The following is a 20,184-nucleotide window of genomic DNA, read 5'->3' on the forward strand; positions in this document are numbered from 1 at the left end:
TTGCCCAGTGTCACACAGCTAGTAAGTGTCAAGTGTCTGAGGTCAAATTTGAACCCAGGTCCTCCTGAATCCAGGGCTAGTGCTTTATCCACTGTGACACTTAGCTGCCCCCAGAAGAAAAATTCTTAACATGTTTGAAGCTAGCTATAATGTTCCCTTAATTTTTCTCTTCTTCAGGCTAAATATGTCAATCCTCATGGAGATTTGAGTCCTCTCTTCTTGGTCATATTTCTGTAGACACATTTCAGCTTCTCAGTGTCTTATTTAAAATATGGCATCCAGTACCAGAGCTAGAAGAAGGAAATTGAGTATCCTTGGCAAAGTTTAAAAACTGTGCTATCTTTGCTTGAAATTATTCTCAGTGATTTACTTTCATGGGGTCCCATAATTTTATGATTGGAAGGTACCTCATCTGTTATTTAGTCTCCTCTATACCCAAATAGGGCAGCTAGGTGGCACAGTGGATAGAACTCTTGGCCTGGAATTAGTAAGACCTGAGTTCAAATCTAGCCTTAGAAACTTACTAGCTGTGTGACCCTGGGCAAGCCACTTAAACCTGTTTGCCTCAGTTTCCTCATCTGTTAAATGAGCTGAGAAGGAAATGTCAAAACCACTCCAGTATCTTTGCCAAGGAAACCCTAAGTGGGGTCATGAAGAGTTGGACAAAACTGAAAGTAATTCAACAACAACAAACCTAAACAAGAATCCACTACAACCTTCTTGACAAATAGTTATGCAGTTTTTGCTTAAGGACCCCCAATAAGGGAATATCTACTACCTTCTGAAGGAGCCCATTCCATATCCGTATGACTAGTTATAAGGAAGTTTTTGATTACATAAAATGTAAGTTTCTCAGCTACTTCCATCCATTATCTTTTGTCCCCTGGGGCCAAACAGAATAGGACTAATCTGTCTTCTCCATGGTAGTCCCTTGAAAACTTGAACACAGCTATCATGGCTCTGCGTCTTTTCCAAATAAAATATTCTTATTTCCTTTAACCAATTCTCATGTAACATAGATCCAAGATCTTTCATCATCTTGGTTACACTCTGAATGGATACTCTTATTAATGCCCTTTTCAAAAGTGGTCCTCACAATCAAATACAATGCTATAGACTTGTGAAGTCTGACCAGGAAAGAAGAGAATGGGATTTACTCTTGAAAGCTATATCTTTCTTAAATTCTTTGAGATTTCACTATAACTCACGTGGTTTATAAACACGTGTGTGTGTGTGTGTGCATGTGTGTGTGTGTGTGTGTGTGTGTGTGTATAATGGTACTAAGAACAGAATTATCTAGCACTAAAAGTATGTACATTTTTTGAAAAGTAATAATTAAAAGTGCCCCTCATTGGGAACATACTGAATACTATATGTGCTGTAGGGGGTTGCATATCTTAATGACTCTAAGTTCTGAATCTACCATACTGAAACATAGTACTCTAGATGTAGACTGACGAGTGATTTAACAATGAAATCCATGTTTTGAATAACTTTGCTTTTTAAAAAAAATCAACTGGATCTGCCAAGCTGTGAGTTCACATATAAGATGTCTTGCTATTAAGAGATACTGTAGTTCTGGGGAGAATCTTCCTGGAGACTGTTTTATTGTAAAAAGCTATAAGCTGGCCAAATGGTGTAGTTAGTTAAATGACTGGTATAAATGTGAATTTAGAATGTAGGTTTCAATACATCTGGATTTGTTGGAAAAAAAGGACAAGATTCCAAGACTTCTTTCAGAGGAGATAAAAAAAGTTCTGTTTTCTGAGGCATCTATTAATTTCCCTATTCAATGATAGAGGATCTTAAGGGTGGGCCATATGTGCCAGAAACCAGAGCAAACTTAGCAGAGATGCTTGACTCCCTATGTTTAGTAGTTTAGTTGATGACTTTGAGTTAAAATACTTTTACTCCATTATTTTCAAACTTAAACAGGATTTCCTTTCCCACAGAGGACCACAGACAAGCTGTTTTGAGTTCTCAAATTCAGATGCTTTGTGGTTATTTGAGTTCAAGAAAAGAATGATGTATTTCTAGAGGGGAAATAGTACATTTTCATCTAATGTTTAGCAGCTGAAAAAATTATTTCAAATCTCTCTTTTTTCCAAATCCTTAAAACAGCATTGGGAAGGGGTCAATATGAAAGCTTTAAAATATCAAAGGATTTTTAAAAAATCATTTTACAGGAGGAAAGAAACCCAGACCATTCACTTTCTGAACAATCCACCTTATGATCATTTCCCTACCTGGAAGGAAGGAGTTGTTAAAAAGTCTTAATTGTTCAGTTTGAAGGTCATGTGTCTATTATATTTTCATTTTACTAATAAGTTATTGAGACATAAATGTTCTGGACAGAATAATTTAGAATCTAATGTTTTATTCAAATTATAGTAATTAGAGATGGAGGGGAAAAAGCTATTAGGTAATTGCACCTCTATTTCACTAGGAGATTGTTCCTTTCTGTATATTTTGGGGGAATTTAATATTTCTTTGAGAGGTAGTATGAAAGTGGATAGAGGGGCAGTCACAGATTTTGGAAGTCCTATGTTCAAATCTTACATCTGCCACATACAAGTTATATAACTATAGGCCAACCACTCAGTCCCTCAATAGCTCTAGGCAATTCTCTTGAAGCTTTACATTTTAGACAAGTTGTCAGTTTACATTAATGGAGGGAGTTTCCACACTGGAACTTCTTCCTAAATAAATGAAACAATACATCTGGACAAAAAGACAAAAAGATTTCTTCATTACCTGAGTTTGGTGGGATTTCCAATAGCTTCAAAAAGAAAATGGCTCATGGTTTAAATATTTCTCATTCTAACTAGCAAGGAGCTCATTTTTGTAAGAGCTATATCTAAGGAAGCTTCTCTAGTCTCTTCCAACATGCTGCTATACAACTTTCCCCTGGATTCAACCAATAGAGAGGAGAAATCAAAAGCGTTTGCTGATGGAGAAAGTTTCTCTTTCTGGATCCATAACACTGTTACCATTACTTGTGAAAGTTTAGATTTTGTGCCCTCCAGAAACATTTTCAATCAATTAATCAATTAATCGACATTTATTAAACACCTCCTATGTGTCAGGCACTGTGATAAGTGCTGGAGAAACAAAAAGAAGCAAAAGACAGTCCTTGCCATTCAGGAGTTTAAAATCTGACAGGGATACAACAGGCAAACAAATATATACAAAAAAAGCTATATACAGGATAAATAGGAAATAATTAACTAAGGAAGGCACTGAATTAAGAGGAGTTGGGTAAGGTTTCCTGTAGAAGATGGGTTTTTAGTTGGGACTTAAAGGAAGCCAGGGATGATATCCCTATAAAGGTAAAGGAAAAAGATTGTCCTGTGACAATCACGAGTCTGGGGTGGGGTGAGGGGGTCCTCTCAACCATTGATGGAAACATTCTTGCAAGAGTCCTCCTTAATAGGCAGATTCTATACTTGCAAGATGGTTATCTACCTAAGAACCAGTATGGCTTCAGAAAGGGCTGAGGAAGAGTTGATATGGTGTTTGCTGCCTGTCAACTGCAGGAGTAATGCCAGGAGCAGAGCAGAGGTCTGTACACAACATTTGTTGTTCTGACCAAGGCCTTTGATACTGTCAGTCATGAGGGCTTGTGGAAAATTATGTCAAAATTTGGTTGCCTGGAGTAGTTCATCAATGTGTTTTAATTTTATGATGGAATTCTTGCCCAGGTTCTGGATAATGAAAGATGCTCTCATGCATTCCCAGTCGCCAATGAAGTGAAGCAAGGTTATTTGCTTGCTCCCACAATTTTTAGCATGATGTTTGCAGCAATATTATCAGATGCCTTCATTGAGGATGAAAATGGCATCAAGGTCAACTACCACACTTGTAAATTATTTAACTTTGAAAAGGCTACAAAGATTAAAGTAGAGCGAGAATTGTTGCGTGATTTTTTTTTTGGTTATTGTTCACATATGATTGGGCACTCAATGCAGCCTCTGAAGCTGAGATGCAACAAAGTATGGATCTATTTTCTGTTGCTTATGCTAATTTTGGCCTAATAACACCAAGAAAACACAAATGCTTCATCAGCCATCCATATGTGGAACCATTGATTATAAAAAATGGAGAAATGTTGAATGCTGTGGATAAGTTCACTTACCTTGGCAGTATATTTTCCTGGGATCTACACATAGATGATGAAGTTGATGAATACATTGGTAGAACTAGCTCAGTGGGAGACTCTGAAGGAAGTGTGGTAGAGAAGGGATATTAGATTGCTACCAAACTGAAGGTCTACAGAGGCATTGTGCTGACCTCATTGTTGTATATCTGTGAAACTTGGACAATATACCAGGCCCATTCCAGGAAAATGAATCACTCCCATTTGAATTGTCTCAGGAAAATTCTGAAGATGACCTGGCAAGGAAAGGTACTGGACACTGAGGTTCTTTCTTGATCTAAACTGCCAAGCATTCAAACTCTATAGAAGAGAATGCAACTCTGATGGGCTGGCCATGTTGATCAAATGACAAATGTATATTTGCCTAAAAGACTATTTTACAGAGAACTCATGCAAGACAGGTACTTACATGATGGTCAGAAAAAGCAATACAAGGACACTCTTGAGGTATCTCTGAAGAACTTTGGAATCAATTGCATGACATGGGAGACGTTGGCAAAGGACTGTTCAGCATGGTGTGTCTTCACCAAAGAAGGTGCTGTGCTCTGAGTGAAGTAGAATTTCATGTTTCAAAAGAAACATGGCATGTGCAGTTAGAAACATCTTTACTCCAAATGTTCATATGGACTATTTGTGCCTGACGTGTGGTAGAGCCTTATGAGCTAGCATTGGTTTGATCAGCCACAGTCAGCCACACTGTACCTTGACTCCAACATAGTGTTGTCATTTTGGTCCTATTGGAGAACAAAGGAAAACAACCAACCAACCAACCAACCAATCAAGTGGAACAGAGGAGAGTGTTCCATGCATGGGAAACAGGTGGAGAGAATCCTGGGAACAAAGAGATGAAGTTTGGGACAGGAAAGGTAGATTTAAGAATCATCAGCATAGAGAAGGTAATTAACTCCATGGGAACTAATGAGACCACTAAATGCAGTGGGAGTCTGGAACTCAGGAGAGAGGTTAGATCTAGATATGTAAAATGGGGAGTCATTCATTCAGTCAACAAATGGTTTTAACCAGTCACTGTACAAAGACAATATCCCCTGTTCACAAGGAATCTACAGTATGTTTTATGGAACATGACAAGTACATAAATAAATACAGATTATATGTAAAGTAAATAGAAGAGAAGATTTTGGAAACCATGGGATTCTCCAACCTCACTACCTTTTCTACCTTTCCAGCCTTCTTACACCCTGCTTCCTTCCATGTATGCTACAACCTAGTGACTCTGGTTTCCTTGCAGTTTTTCACACAAGTCGATTCATCTCTTGACTTTTGGCATCTTCACTGGCTATCTCTGCATGACTGGAATTCTCTCCCTTCTCATGTCTATCTCCTGTGCTTTCCCTGACTTGCTTCAAGTATCTGCTAAAACCCTACCCTTCTGCAAGAAACCTTTCCTTAATGTTAGTGTCTTCCCTCTAAAATTATCTCTACTTTACTTGGTATATATCTTGTATATTCATAGTTGTTTGTATGTTGTTTTATTCCCCACTATTATGTGAGGTCCCTGAGGGCAGGGACCATTTTTGAGTTACCCTCTGTTCCTTGTGACATAGAAGGCAAAATAAATATCTCCTGACTTGACTTGAATGGACAAGATCTCTAAAAGAGAGTAATTGCCCAGTAGAAGCTCTTTTGAATTATATAAAATTATTATCAAAATCGCTCTCATCCCGCTATATAAACTATTCAACTAATCTATTAGGATTTTCATTAACTCATTTTTTCCCCATTAACTTTCCCTTCAGCTACAGTGAAAATAAGCAGTTGAGACAACCAGTCTTCTCTGATGAGGGTAGTTACCAGTGTCTAACTCTGCTCTTCCATCAGGGTAGGTGACAATCAGGCCAACCATGCCAACCAATCTACAATTCAAGGGTAGCCAATTCCTTGTAGTCAGATAAAATATTGTCTTTTCTTCCCTCCATACAAGCAAATGGTCCTGGTGATCATCACTACTGATGGCATGTGACAAGCTGCTATCACATTTTGACATCCCCCTTCAGCTTTTTTTCTCCTTTCTATAGCCGCCAGTATCTTCAGTCAAATACCTGTCTGTCATCCCAATCAGCCAGGCCTTAATGTCTTTGCATTATGGAGAAAGACCTCGGCTGCTTTCCAGCCTAGCACTTTATCACACATTCCGCTCGCATAGCCTTCCCTGCACCTCCACAGAAACCCTTCCAAGTTGGCAGCTTTCATGTCTACTGTCATTAATCTTCACTAGGCTGTGAGCATGGGGCAAAGGATGATTTATGGCAGATACCTGCGATAGTGCCGAGCTCAGGTGAGTGGGGCTCCAATGTATTTACTGGGCCAGATTCCATTCTGGAACATCCAAGGAGTCAAACATGCCTGCTTTGCTTCTTTGGAGATCTGCATTTGTTTCACCCATGAAATGTTATTTAATTTAAGGAGGGAAATGGATGGAGAGAAGAAAGAATGGGAATAGCTTTAGATTAAGTTAAAATTATGTATAGACCCATAAAAGACCAATCCAAAAATAGAAAAATCAAAATAGAATAGTCGGAATATGACACTAACATTTGTCAATCAATTTTGATTTCTTGGTTGTTTTTAAACTTTTAAAAATTGAAGAAAAATTATAAATTGTACCTCCTTGACACTTCCTGTGCCATCTGTTTCAGGTGATTAAAATCCATCTGCCTAGTGTGTTGAATTTGATTCCCAGTCTCGTGCTCCATGGGCTGGCAGGGGGCAGTGAATGAAGTGGGTATAATACATTCTTAGAGTTAATGGAAGAGAGAGGGAGAAACATGGAGAGGGAGAAAGGAGAAGAAGGAAAACAAGTGTTACATAAAGGCAGTTCCCTCAGGATTAGGAATTCCTGAAGTTGCCTATAAAGTAGATGTCAAACAGTGTTTGTGATTCTGATTTGCACCAAGAGAGAGGCAGTGCGGTTGGATCCAAAGAATGCTGGATTTGAATTGGGTCATGAGACCTATGTGTTAGCTCTAGCTTTGTGACTATGAGTAGATCAGTCTGTATCACTAAGCCTTAGTTTGTACATCTGTAAAATGGGAATAAAAATACTTGTGTTGCAGGCATCATAAGATTACTGGAAAGAAAGTGCTTTGTATACTTGAAAGTGCCATATGAATGATTTATTATCAATATGTCATACAAACATTCTTTGGGGGCTCTGATCCAGTAGGGGAATGATTATTTTTTAGAATTGGAACAATGAGATAGAAAACTTTTAACTCTGTTTGATTGATCTGCCACAGTCATATGTATCTCTCACTACTTGGGTTGGGGGTGGGGGGGTATTCCATCAAAGACATTAATTTTAACAATGACCTAAAGAATCAGTTAAGTTATGCACTAGATAGAGTTCTGGGACTGGAGTCAGTAAGATTTGAGTTCAAATCTAGTCTCAGATACTTCCTAGCTACATGACCACAGGCAAGTCACTTAACCTCTGTTTGTCTCAGTTTCCTTAACTATAAAATAGGGATAATTATCTCCCAGGGTTGTTGTGATAATCAAATGGGATAATATTTTGTAAAATCAATTAAAAAAGTTCTTGGCACATGGTATGAACTTAATAAATGCTTGGTTTCTTCCTTTCTAATGGACAAGGGTGTACAAATCTTGAACTGCTGATGGTCATAGAGGGGAGATATTGATGGTAACCTAAGTGGTTTTCAATGGGATTATTGTGTACCATAGCTTTTATGTGGGGCAGGGATAGTACCTTAGTTTGATACAAAAAATAAATGCCTTACAAATACCATTCGTTCATATTTAGTTCAGACCCGTGTCCTCTGTGTATTCCTTACTGAAAAAGTTCTTATGAGTTGGAAGTATTATTTTCTCATTTATGACTGTAAACAGTTTAACTTTTTAATGCCTCTCATGATTTCTTTTCCCTCTTTACCTTTTTATGATTCTCCAGGATCTTGTATTTGAAAGTCAAGTTTTCTATTTAGTTTAGGTCTTTTCATCACAAATGCCTGAAAGTCCTCTTTATCATTGAAGTCCCATTTTTTCTCTGAAAGATTATACACAGTTGTGCCAGGTACTTGAGTTTTGGCTGTAGTCCCAGTTCCTTTGCCCTCTGGAATATCATATTCCATGCCCTCTGGTCCTATAATGTAGAAGCTACTAGATCTTGCTTTATCCTTATTGGAGATCCACAGTACTTGAATTCCTTCTTTCTAGCTGCTTGCAATATTTTCTCCTTGACCTGGGAGCTCTGGAATTTCGCTATAATATTCCTGGAGATTTTCCTTTTGGGATCTCTTTCAGGAGGTGATCAGCGGATTCTTTCAATTTCTATTTTAGCTTCTGCTTCTAGAATATCAGGGCAATTTCCCCTCACAATCTCTTGGAGGATGGTGTCTAAGTTCTTGTTTTGGTCATGGTTTTCAGGTAGTCCAATTATTTTCAAATTATCTCTCCTGGATTTATTTTCCAGGTCAGCTGTTTTTCCAAGGGGATATTTCCCATTGCCCTCTATTTTTTTTTCATTCAGTTGTATTTGCTTTACTGTGTCTTGGTTTCTCATAAGGTCACTAGCTTCCATTAGTTCAATCCTAATTCTTAGGCAATTATTTTCATCAGACAGTTTTTTTTATCTCCTTTTCCATTTGGCTTTTCAAGCTGTTGACTTTTTTCTCATGACTCTGCTGCATCACTCTCATTTCTCTTTCCATTCTTTCCTCCATCTCTCTACATCTTCCTTCTATCTCTCCTACTTTCTCTTCAAAGTCCCATTTGAGAGCTTCCGTGGCCTGAGACCAGTTCATATTTTTCTTGGAAGCTTTGGATGTAGGGGCCCTGTGATTGATTTCCTTATCTGATGGTGCCTCTTGAGCTTCCTTGTCACTGAAGAAGCTTTCTATAATTCTGAACTTTCTTTGCTTGCTCATCTTTTACTTGACTTTAAACTCTCCACTGGGGGGCCCTGCTTTTCGGTTCCACTACTGTTCCCAGCTTTGGAGGGTACCAGGTGTTTTGGTTTGAGGGAGGACAGGTTTTACTCTTGCCTGGCCTGTTCTCTAGTCCGAAGATAACCTCAAGCCAACTTACTAATTAACCAGCCAGCAGAACTTTGTGTGCTGTGGTTCTTAGCTTCCAATGAGCTTGCACACCTCCCCCACCAGGGCCTCCTACTGCTCAGGATTTCTTCCTGGTACACCACTGGGGTGGGACAGCTGAATTCCTCCCTAGAGATACCCCTGCACTCCCCCTCCCCCCACCCCGCCCCAGCCAGCCATTCAGCCCTCTCACCCAACCTCACACTCAGTTCTAGAAGATGCTGGTGTTGAAGCTGATTCAGAAGCTCTGGGGCAAATTTCTCTGGCAGTATGGATGGGGTCTCTGTGGGCACAATTGCGGGGTTGAACTTTACTCCTAGCCCAGCACAAGCCCCTGTAATCTATCTATAGTTGGAGAATAATCTCAGCCCATATTTTTGTGTGTTTTTCTGCTCCAGGGGTTCTTTTATTGCTGTTTTGGTGGTAATTGTATCAGGAGCTCTGTGCATTTAATGTCTTTCCTCCACCCCTGTGCCCCTTACTTTCAATCATTTTTGTTATCTGATCCTATGGCTTCATTTGTGTCAGGTAGTTCTGTTGGATAAATTCCCTCTACCAATGGAAATTGCTAATTGTTTTGCCATTTATAGACATAGGAATTGCCTTGGGACATTAAAAGATTAAGTTCAGGGTCACACAATCAGTATGTATCTCAGGCAAGATTTGAACCCAAGTATTCCTACAAGGCCAGCTTTTTCTCCATTCTACCACTGGGATGGCCCCTCAAAACAAAGCAAAACAAAACAAACAATAAAAGCTAAGCACTTTATTCCACATGGCATTGCCCTTTCCTTTCCCTTGTAATGTAAGTAGTGGAAATAACTCCATTTTACAGATGAAAAAACTGAGGTTCAGATAAGATAAATGAAACAATGACACTTCATCTAATAAATTCACAAGTGTTAAGTTGATAGCAAACTTGTCTTAATTATATATGGTGAAGAACAGAATTTGTTACAAGGCAAGCTGACCTTGTGTCAAAAGGATCTAATTATAGTTGGTCTCATCTACTTGCTGTTGTCTTAGCATGGACCTCAAGGATGGTTTAGTGGAAAAAAATCACTGGTCTAGGAGGCAAAAGACCTGGGTTTCTCTCTTAAATTTGGACAAATTATCTGACCTCTTTGGGTCTTGGTTTCCTTATCCGTAAAATGGAGATTGTAATACTTACTTTAGTGACTTCACAAGGTTGTTGTGAAGACTCAGTCCAATAAGTGAAGCACTTCATAAATTATTAAACACTATGCAAAGGTACTTGATACTATTATGATAATTGCATATTAATGTTATTGTTTTAGTTGTTATTCAAGTTACTTGTTTTAGATTATCTTCTTTTGATCCTTCCTCTGATTAACCAAAGAGGGAATTATCAATTCCATATATACCTCCATAGTCTCCTGTGATGACATTATTTTTCCCATGGTTTCCATTATCCCTTCTCAATCTATAATTCTCAATCTATATTCTAATCTCTAACCTCTTCTCAGAGCTTCAGTTCTATAATTCTATCTACTGGAAAACCATATCTGGATCTTCTGCCACTCCTCAGACTCACATGTCCAAGCCTAAATTTCCTCTAAACATATTCTCAACTTCTGCTGGAAATTCTCTAATTCTGTTGATGTCATTATTGTCCTCCAAACCATCCAAGCTTGTAAACTCAGAGTAATCTTTGACTCTTCCTAATACCTCAATGTACAGCCTATCAGTTGCCAGCCCCGAGAATTCTGCCTCTGCAGCATCTCTGACATCTGTTCACTCTTCTCTACTTTCATAGCAATCACTGTCCTCAATCTGGCTCTTTAACTCATCCTTCTCTCTCTCCCTCACTAACTTCTTTCTCTCCCTTCCCTTCCCTTCCCTTCCCTTCCCTTCCCTTCCCTTCCCTTCCCTTCCCTTCCCTTCCCTTCCCTTCCCTTCCCTTCCCTTCCCTTCCCTTCCCTTCCCTTCCCTTCCCTTCCCTTCCCTTCCCTTCCCTTCCCTTCCCTTCCCTTCCCTTCCCTTCCCTTCCCTTCCCTTCCCTTCCCTTCCCTTCCCTTCCCTTCCCTTCCCTTCCCTTCCCTTCCCTTCCCTTCCCTTCATCTCCTTTCCCCTTTCCTCTTCTTCCTTCCTTCCTTCCTTCCTTCCTTCCTTCCTTCCTTCCTTCCTTCCTTCCTTCCTTCCTTCCTTCCTTCCTTCCTTCCTTCCTTCCTTCCTTCCTTCGCTTCTTCCTGTTCATTCTACTCATCCTTCCTATAGAATCTGATCTGAACAAAGAAATAGAATGAAGTCAAATGAATCAGCCTACTGGCCATGTCTGACAGCATATGCTGCATTTTGCTTTAATAGTCACCATCTTGCTCCCAGTAGGAGGTAGGTATACTCTACCATTAGCCTTCTGAAGTTTCACTTGGTCACTGCATTGATCAGCATTCATATATCTTTTTGTTTGTTTTTTTGTTTTTGGCCAGACAATGAGGATTAAGTGACTTGCCCAGGGTCACATAGCTAGTAAGTGTCAAATGTCTGAGGCCAGATTCCATCATACTTATATACCACAATTTATTCAGCATTTCCCCACTTGTACGGCAAAGCACACTCATTTTTTCCAGTTATTTGCTCCTTACTTCAAACTATTTTCTGGCTTTATCACATAATGCTCCTCTTTTTACACTCTGTTTTAGCCAAACTGTATTATTCTCTGTCTCTTGAATCTGGTCTATGCCACATTTGTTTCTTTGCTCATATCATTGCCTATACATAGATTGGACTCTCCATAATGTTATCTGCTGAAGCCTCCTTTCTCTCTTCAATGTGATGGGGCAGGTACCAGCTCCTCCTGGATGCCTTCTATAAATCCTGTCTCTATCCATTCCAGATCAAAGTGATCTCTTTGTCCTCACATCTCTTATAACATTTTTCTTGGTCCTTTCCTCTTTTTTGTGAGGCAAAGTGACTTGCCCAGGGTCACACAGCTAGTAAGTGTCAAGTGTCTGAGGCCGGATTTGAACTCAGGTCCTCCTGACTCTAGGGCCAGTGCTCTATCCTTTGTGCCACCTAGCTGCCCCAGTCCTTTCCTCTTGATAGAGTCTGAGGTTTCTGGTATGAAGGAGAGGATATTTGTATGCCCCAGGCTGCATAGTCACCTAGCTGCTAAAGTTGCTTGTTATACTCTAGGTTTAAGAAGTGTTGAGAAGCTCCCAGAGGACGATGTTCCTGAGAAAAGTCAGATTCTATATCTGAGTGACCTATTCCTGAGTTTTCTGTTGCCTCAACATGGGAAAAGAGAACACCTGAGAAAGGAGGAGTGTGCTTAAGTGGAACTGGAGTTGAGTTCCCAGGTGACTTGTGAGTGGCTCTGTAAATAACACCTTTGCAGTTGGTTCATTCTCCCTTTTATCTTGGTCCTTCATTTCCTGCTGTTAGATTGCAAGTTCCTCACACCTTCCCGTTTGCCCATCCCTGGCTGGCCCATCACATCTTCAAATTGTGCTTGTTGTACAGATCCTTTCTTATCTGAGTGCCCTGCTCTTGTCTGAACAAGGTTTCTTCAGATTGACTGTGTCAGTGTACACCATTCTGTTCTGGGCTGAAGGCTGGGAAAGGAAGGCTTGGAAGCATTCAGTTCTGCACTTGGGCTGGGGAACTCACAGCTGTTCCACTCTTTTGCTAAAGCCAGGGAAATTGGTAAATAAACAAATAACTAAGGCCTAGGGTTCAGTTACTAAATACCCCCAATATGTGCAAGCAAGCAGCATCAGGCCCGTCAAGGGAAAATAAAAGCATAATCTAGTAATAACATGTTCGCCTCCAGCCTCCTGCTTAACCCGAGTGTTAAGTTAAAAAAGGCAAATAAGGGGGTTTGCAGCACCCTTTTTATACCTAGTTTAAAGAAAATAATGTTTTCTGGGACCAACCACATCCTATGTTAGTAGGACCTGGCACCATTCCCCTCCCTGTGAAAGGGAAGAGCTTTAAAAATAATTGTTAGCAATTACTCTTTATTTACCCTTCAACTGAGGAGTCTCACCATTCCCAGAGGAAGTTGCTGTTAATGGAATCTCAGTAATAGGAGGGACTTGGCATTTCCCTGGGTCAGTGACCAACTCTCAGGGTGGGTTTAGTAGAAACTGTGCATAGTTCCATCTCCAACACAGATGGATACACGCTGCTCTTAAGGGAAAAAAGGAACCAGAGGTTTTTAGTACTTGGAAGATCCAGGCTCTCTCCTGAAAACTTTGCAAACTGCCTTCTGGGGTATAAATACACTAAGCTATCAAATGCCTACCATTCCCAGGGGTCATCAAAAGCTTCTGAAGTCAAATGTTGGGAAAGAGATCATAGATTTAGAGTTGAAAAGGTCCTTACAGTCCTCCCCTCTGCCCCATCACCTTTTTAAAGATAAAAAATAAACCTGAGAACCAGAGAAATCGTCACTTGTCTAAGGTCACACAGATAGCAAGTGGGATCTGAACCCAGGTCTTCTGATTTTAAATCCATTGTGCTTGCTACTATGACAGTCTTCATCAAAAGAGAATTCTTAAGCATTCAGCTACATATGGTTCTATGTTTTCCCTTTGCCTTCTGAAAAAAAAAAAAGAATCTTAGGATACTTCACCAGCCAGCTTAGCATTTATTTACTCTAGAAAGAATTCCATAAGCATAGTCATTTAGGGGAATAATCAAAAGAGTTCCTTGATTATCTCAGGGAGCTTTCAAGAAGGTTAACCTTTATTTGAGACTTTGGTTACACATTTCTTTGGAGAGTATAGACATGCCTCTTGGTACCACCTGGAGTATAGATTTTATAAGTTGGGGTTGCCCCCAGGGTGAGTTGCCTGATCCACCCTCTTTTTGTTTTAAGTGAGGCCATTAGGGTTAAGTGACTTGCCCAGGGTCACACAGCTAGTAATTGTTAAGTGTCTGAGGCAGGATTTGAACTCAGGTACTCCTGACTCCAGGGCTGGTGCTCTATCCACTGCGCCACCTAGCTGCCCTGACCCACCCTCTTAATATGACATCTTGTGAAAGTGGACATTCATTTGTGCCCATCAATAAAAGAGAGCTTTCACCAAGGATGTGACCCCTTTCAGCTTGTTCTCTTTGACATTTAGTGCTGCAGGGGGCACACCACTTTCCCTAACCATGGCTACTTTGGCTATGGCATAAACAGAAATCAGAGATAGAATTAATGTCACTCATGCAGTCAGAGAAAAGGGGTCCTGGTTGAGAGTTCCTGTGGGTTACCACTTTGGTTGTTTTTCATTAACAGCCTTGGAATATTGCCTATATCTATGACTCAGAAGTCTATCTTTTTATCCTAAAAAGGAGGTACAGTCTTGGTTGTTGCTTCCCACAAAAAATCAAGTTTGAGAGGTCAGATATCTAGCCTTTCTGGAGAAGGGGAGTTTCCTGAGCCACTGCCTTTTGGAGAGAGAGAGTAGGGCCACCTATGTCTCTCAGTGTTGGAAGATGTCATATCAACGGCCTGACTTCATGACTTAGAGAGGTGAAACATATGGACCTTGTCTCTTTTGAGTTAATGTAGATCCAATGGGAAAGGGGTTTTCTTTTCTAACAGCCCCCATTTCCTTTTTGGGGCCATCCAAACCCTCAAAGTAGCACCTGCCATAAGACTGGATGTCTGTGTGGTATGGGTCTCTCTAGGACATGAGGGACTCAATGGAATGTTGGGGTGTCATTTGCCCAGCAACTTCATATTTGTTTAATTTCTGAGTAGAGTCCAATCCAGAGGGTGGCTCTATGCATTTGGGGATAACATATGGATGTGTGGTAAAGAAGACTCACTGAAATGTCAGTGACTTACCCTAATGGCAAACTCAAGTATAATTTCCACCTAAAAAAGTCCAGATCATGGAATGGCACTGATTTGGGAGAATTTCAGAGAACAGAACAGAAGAATCACCAGAGAGGGAAAAGAATTGTTTTTTTTTTAATTTATTTATTTTTGTGGGGCAATGAGGGTCAAGTGACTTGCCCAGTGTCACACAGCTAGTAAGTGTCAAAAGTCTGAGGCTGGATTTGAACTGAGGTCCTCCTAAATCTAGGGCCAGTGCTTTATCCACTGAGCCACCTAGCTGCCCCTTGTTTTTATTATTCCTGAACTACTTTGGATCCCTTATGAGTTTTCTGCATTTTTTGTGGGCTCCTTTGAATTTTTGGTTGTTTTATATAAAGACTGTTATGAACCCAACAAATGAACTTGGTTTTTTGGGTGCTTGAATGAAAACACCAAGACCCTACTGATCACATTTATGGAGACCTGGGCAAGACTTATTCATGGAGGTTTCCTCAGAGTAAAGTCTAATTGGGGACAAAATGAACTAAATGGAGAATAATTCCATGGTCCCTAACATTGGACCATGTCTACATGAGCCCAGAGCTTTGGTTTCTTGGTCATAGGTGACATTTGTATTAAACTTTGCAGTCTAAGAGTTAAGAAGTTGTGAAGTGTCATTAAAGATCCATTTCATAGTTAAAGAAACTGAAGTTCATAGAAATCTTGCAAGTTTCTGAAGAATACTCCATTAAGAAGTGTTGGAGCTGGACCTGAACCCATGACTTCTAACTCTAGCTTTTTCATTCTTTCCACTCTCCCATGTTGCTTCTCTGGTTAATCTCACTTCATTTTAATAATTCTTGTACCATTTGTCCCACTTAGAATTGCTCAGTGGTGCCTGTGCCCCTCCACCACCACCAAGGGACTCCCTCTCAGGAACAGAAGCCTTTAAGTTCTGCCTTGTCATGATTCAGAGAAGCAGTGTTGTATTGAATCTGACTTGACTGCTACCATTGATTGCTTCACACTGGAATATGCTGGTTGGGAGTGCTCAACTAAGGAAGCTGCAAATCCCAAATGATTCAAACACTTGGGAATACATCCTCTATTCCCTATGATGCTGATACAGAGGAAGAAGGCAGATGCATAGCACAGTTACAGCTGTAATGGATATTGCTACACTAGCAATCTGATACCATAAACAGATCCACATCAATGGGATTTATTTCTCCACTTTCCAGTCACTCCAAAGAACTGATGAGTTAGGCAGGAAGCTTTCCCATAAGAATGGTAGCACCTATGTGCTCTCTCTTTTTCTCTTTCTCTCTCTCTGTCTCTGTATGTATGTGTGTGTGTATATATATATATATATATATATATATATATATATATATATATATATATATATATATATATATATATATAATTATAGTTATCTTTCAGTAAATTATTTTGTAATTTCCTTTAGTTTATTTCATATGTGTAAATTTGCCTACACAAATGGACTACAGGGACCAAGCTCCTTAAGGGCCAGAGAATGTCTTCTGAGGTCATTCTCTTGACTTCCTGGACCTTAGCCCCATGTTTCTGATGCAATCTCACTCTGGAAGCTCCCTCAGTACCTGTGACCTCCTCATCCTGGAACATTCATCTATCATACCATCCTTCTTTTCCCATTGGTGAGTTCCTCCCAAGGTTTCCATTTTGGAGCGTGGTACAGGCTGGCCAACTTTTATTACCTTCCTGGTTATGCTTTTGACTTTCCAGACTATATCCCCACCTCCCTCCCTCTCTTTTAGCTCCCTAATATGTATTGTCATGTTCCAATAGAATGTAAACTCCTTGAGAGTAGGAACTGGTCTTTCTTTTTGTTCCTATTTGTATCCTCAGTAGTTAGTACAACACCTGGCACATAGTTAAGTGCTTAATAAATGTATGTTATCCTACATGCTGAGAACCATGCTTTGTGCCAAATAACCTTTCAGTAAATACTTGCTGATGGATGACCTGGGACCTGGTCTCTATATCAAACAAATTGGTAGGGAGATCCTTTCCCCCTGCCCTGTAAATACTTCCCTTCTGAGACAAGCAATAACATTGGTTCATAAAACAGAAAAGAGATAAAATAACTGAACAATTAACTGAACAAAGATACTAATTACATACTTGGCATATTCTAATTCAATGTATACATGTGTGGGTAAACACACACATATATATTTAATAGTTCTTCAAAAAGTCACATTACAAGAATATTATTTTAAGTGATAAAGGTATCTCTTTTGAAAGGTAGATGACCCCTAAACTAAGTGATCTCTAGCAAAATGAGTAATCCATTCACAAAATTTATATTTCACATTATGTACTAGCATTAAGAAAGTGAATACAATCAAGGGACAATTGAGGGAAGGAATCTTGGTGGCTTCAAAAATTACTGTCTTCACTTTGCAAGTGTATATGTGGCCCAAAGACTGGATTTTAGAAATCACCAAAATTCAAATTTCATAGTTAAGCAGAATGTAGAAAAGTTGTAATGTGACTTAAAACTTATTTTCATTTTATACTACTCTCTAATTGTAGAATGGTTATAATAAATATGAATATTCAATGAACAATGTGACCTATTTCCAACATTGATGAAAATCAAATGAGTTAAAGTAGTCTGATTTGGAAGAAGTTATTACACTTCTGGGAAATATAGGCTTTGGGATCAGAAGAATTCACTATTTTATCAGTTACACAAAAAATCATCAGCATTAAAGAATTAATTCAACTTCTTTGCGAAATAACTGAATACAATTTGGACTCATCACATTAGCTCTCTCTGTAGAGGATCAATTTATGACAAAGGTTGAAAGTGACAACATGGGGATGGGGAAGATCAAAACATAGATACATGGCAAGTACTTCAAGAAATCTATTCCCTGGTATACTTAGAGAATCCTAAAGAATCAAATAAAAAGCTACTTGAAATAATTAACAACTTTAGCAAAGTTGCAGGATATAAAATAAACCCACATAAATCATCAGCATTTCTATATATGACCTACAAAGTCCAGCAACAAGAGATAAATACAAGGCAAATCCAGGAACTATATGAACACAATTACAAAACACTTCATAAAAATAAAATCAGATCTAAATAAATGGAAAAATATAAATTGCTCGTGGCTAGGCCATGTTAATAGAATAAAAATGAAAATTCTACATAAATTAATTTACTTATTCAGTGCCATACCAAACTACCAAAAATTATTTCATAGAGCTAGAAAAAATAATAACAAAATTAATTTTTAGGACAAAAGGTCAAGAATTTCAAGGGAATTAATGAAAAAAAACATTCGAAGTTAGAAGCATAAGCAGGAAGTTAATGAAAGTTGGCCAACCTGTACCACTCTCCAAAATGGAAAACTTGGGAGGATCTCACCAATGGGAGAAGAGAGGTACCAAATCTAAAACTATATTATAAAGCAGCAATCATCAAAACTAGTTGGTACTGAGTAAGAAATAGAATGGTGGATCAGTGGAATAGGTTAGGCATAGAAACACAACAGTAAATGAATTTAGTAATCTCCTGTTTGATAAACCCAAAGACTCTAGCCTCCAGGAAAAGAACTCACTATTTGACAAAAACTGCTGGGGAAACTGGAAAATATTATGACAGAAACTAGGCATAGACCAACATCTAACATGATACACCAAAGTAAAATCAAAATGGGTATAAGATCTAGACAAAAAGTATAATACCATAGGAAAATTAGAAAAGGAAGGAATAATTTACTTGTCAGATCTATGGAGAGGGGAAGAATTTATGACCAAAGATGAGACAGAGAACATTACAAAGTACAGCATGGATCATTTTGACTACATTAAATGAAAAAGTTTTTGCACAGACAAAACCAATTCAAACAAGATTAGAAGGAAAGCAGAAAGATGGGAAATAATTTTTACAGACACTGTTTCTGATAAAGGCCTCATGTCTAAAATATATAGAGAACTGAATCAAATATGTAAGAATACAAGTCATTCCCCAATTGAGATATGGTCAAAGGATATGAACAGGCTGTTTTCAGTGACAAAATTAAGGCCATATGAAAAAATGTTCTCAATCACTACTGATTAGAGAAATGCAAATTAAAACTACCTCATACCTATCCAATTGGCGATTATGACAAAAAGGGAAATGATAAATGTTGGAGAAGGTGGGAAAATTGGCACTGCTGGTGGAGCTTTGAATTGATCCAACCATTCTGGAGAGCAATTTGGAACCATGCCCAAAAGGCTATAAAACTGTGCATACCCTTTGCCTCAGCAATACCACTACTAGGTCTATAGCCCAAAGAGATCATAAAAAGGAAAAAGGACCAACATGTACAAAAATATTTATAGCTGTTTTTTCTGTGGTAGCAAAGAATTGGAAATTGAGGGGATGCCCATCAATTGGGGAATTGATAAACAAGCTGTTGTATATGAATATAATATAATACTATTGTGCTGTAAGAAATGATAAGCAGATGGCTTTCAGGAAAAAAAAAACACCTGGAAAGACTTACATGAATTGACGCTGAGTAGAATGAACAGAACCAAAAGACCATTGTATACAGTATCAACAACATTATGTGATAATCAGGTGTGATAGACTTTTCTCAGCAATGCAATGATCTAAGACAATGCTAAAACACTTATGGTGGAAAATGTTCTCCACTTTCAGAAAAAGAACAATAGAGTCTAGATACAGATTTAAGCATGCTATTTTCACTTTTATTGTTACTTTTTTGTTCTTCTTTTTGTTTATTATTTCTTACATTTTTTCCTTTTGTTCTAATTCTTCTCTTACAATATGACTAAAGTGGAAATAGTTAATTTGAAAAAAAATATACTCTCTTCATGTCTCCTTAAGAGTCCTAGAGGTGGAAAGGGAATGGAAGGGAAGATAAGTCTAAGGAATACAGGAGAAAATCAGGTAAATGAAATCTCATATCTAGAAAAACTATTTGCAGGGCAGCTAGGTGGCACAGTGGATAGAGCGCTGGCCTTGGATTCAGGAGGACCTGAGTTCTGGCCTCAGACCCTTGACATTTACTAGCTGTGTGAACCTGGGCAAGTCACTTAACCTCAATTGCCTCAAACCCACCCCACCCCCCCAAAAAAAATCTATTTGCAAGTATACTTTTAGT

At 38.9% G+C, this 20,184-nt stretch overlaps 1 pseudogene; it reads left to right on the forward strand.

Moving 5' to 3' along the window:
- The first annotated feature begins 6,420 nt into the window (after positions 1-6,420).
- Positions 6,421-20,184, forward strand: part of LOC122746648 — a 62,946-nt pseudogene continuing 49,182 nt past the window's right edge.

This window comes from Dromiciops gliroides, chromosome 1 (assembly GCF_019393635.1).
Source record: "Dromiciops gliroides isolate mDroGli1 chromosome 1, mDroGli1.pri, whole genome shotgun sequence".
NCBI classification, from domain to species: Eukaryota; Metazoa; Chordata; class Mammalia; order Microbiotheria; family Microbiotheriidae; genus Dromiciops; species Dromiciops gliroides.